Genomic DNA, 2,181 nt, shown 5'->3' on the forward strand with positions numbered 1-2,181 from the left:
AAATCAAGGGTTTAAAAAACTTTGAAACTTCTTTTGACATCCACCTAACAATTTCAACTGCTGTAAATTGTTTTAGAAACTCTCTTTGGTTATGCCTCCTCTCAAAAAATATTCTGCCCATTATATTTGACCTTCCCAAATTGCTTTCCTTTAAAGGCTGCCTCAGCAAAAGCTTTCAGAAAGCAATTAGACTGTGTATCTGTTAACTCAAATTTCAATTTAATCATAATGAGGCAGAATTATGATTATCCATAGAAATGAGAACTGAGATGAAAACCGAAGTTGAAACATCATTACCAAATCTCTAGCTACACTTCTGGACATTTACCTGGGTTCCAGAACCAAATCCTCACCTGCTTTCCACACATTTCCACTCTTAACTACCTCAAGCTCACCATGCCCAGATGAAGCGCTCCCTAAAACCAGCTGTGGTGGCTTAGAGCTATGTACCCCAGAAAAACATGCTCTTAATTTTAATCCATGCCTGTGGGTGTGAACCCATTGTAAGCAGGAATTTCTGATGAGGTCACTTCAGTTAATGTACGGCCAACTGAACCAGGATGGGTCTTAATCCTATTACTGAAGGTTTTACAGAGAAGGCCACAGAGAGAAAAGCCAGAGGGAGCAGCCAGAAATGGAAAGTCAAAGGCACCCAGAAAAGAAGCCAGAGAGGCCACCATGTGCATTACCATGTGACAGAAAAAAAAGCCAAGGACCAAGGATCACCAGCAGCCAGCCCCAGAATGCCACAGTCTTCTGGGAGAAAGCACTGCTTTGCTGGTGCCACAATTCTGGGCCTCTAGACTCAAAACCATGAGTCAATAAATTCCCGTTGATTAAAACAACCCATTGCATGGTATTTGCTTTAGCAGCCAGGAAACAAAACACAAGCTCTCCTGCTTCACCCATGTCTCCCTCTGTCAATTAAAGCATCACCCTCACAGTCAATGAGACCACATATGGGGGTGGCTTTTGACTGCTCCCTCTCCTTCACCTTTTATTTTTTCAATGGCTCATCCTTAAAAAGGTATCACTACAGCAAAACTCTGTTGTTTCTATGTACCCAGAACCCGTTCTTCTGGGGAACTATTACTCTTCTACAGGAGGTGGTGCTGTGATGTCAAGCACAGCACCCCGAGTCCCACTCAGAAACAAGCACGTGACCCCAGTCCATCAATTCACACTGTCACATCCTCTTGGCAAATGTTAATGGGGAAGGGGCAGGTTTGTGCTATCAGCAAAGCCAATCAGAATTCTTTTCTTAGGATTCATTATTAAATATTTTAATAACTTCTCTCTCACCTAAGATTGCTTACCTGGGAATATGTGAATTTGCAGCTACCTGCAGACATCTTCCAAGCTATATGGAGGATGCCTATTTAGAGCAGAAGAGAATGTGATCAACACGAAGAAGGTGTGATGGTTAGGTTCATGTGTCAGCTTGGCCGGGTAATGGTGCTTGTTGTCTGGTCAGGAAAACACTGGTCTGTTACTGTGAGGATATTTCATGACACAAATCATCAATAATTTGATTGCATTTATGGCTGATAGCATCTACAGCCAACTAAGGAGGGTGTCTTCTGCAATGAGAGACATATCATCCAATGAGTTGAAAGCTTTAAAAGGAGGACTGATGACTTCAGCAGTCAGAAGAGAGAATTTTCCTCTCTACATCAGCTGGCCAGTTTCTCCTGAGGAATTCACTGAAAACCTTCACTGGAATTCCCAACTTGCAGCCTGCCCTATGGAATTTGGACTCATGCATCTCCACAGTTACATGAGACAATTTTATAAACTCTCATAATATTTACAGATATCTCCTGCAGGTTCTGTTTTCCCAGAGAACCCTGATGAATACAGCTTTGGTACCAGGAATGGTTCTTATGAAACAGAATCTTAAAAATGGGATTTCTTAATTGGTTCTGGGGTTTTTGTAATTGGTTCTCCACTCTGATTAGATTCAAAGGCACTAATGACTATTTCCAATAATCAAGATGGTTCTGATAGTCCATGGCAGGAGTTGGCAATAGAGATATGCAAAATAACACCATAGGAGACTGCTACTCATTTGCTTATAAGAGGCAAGGCTCTGGGTGAGCGTGTTTTTGACACCTTAGCAGAGTTTTGTGGAGTTAAAAGGTATAATGATGTCAACTGGTTGGATACAGTTATACAAGAAAA

The sequence above is a fragment of the Choloepus didactylus genome, chromosome 7, assembly GCF_015220235.1.
Source record: "Choloepus didactylus isolate mChoDid1 chromosome 7, mChoDid1.pri, whole genome shotgun sequence".
Taxonomy (NCBI): domain Eukaryota; kingdom Metazoa; phylum Chordata; class Mammalia; order Pilosa; family Megalonychidae; genus Choloepus; species Choloepus didactylus.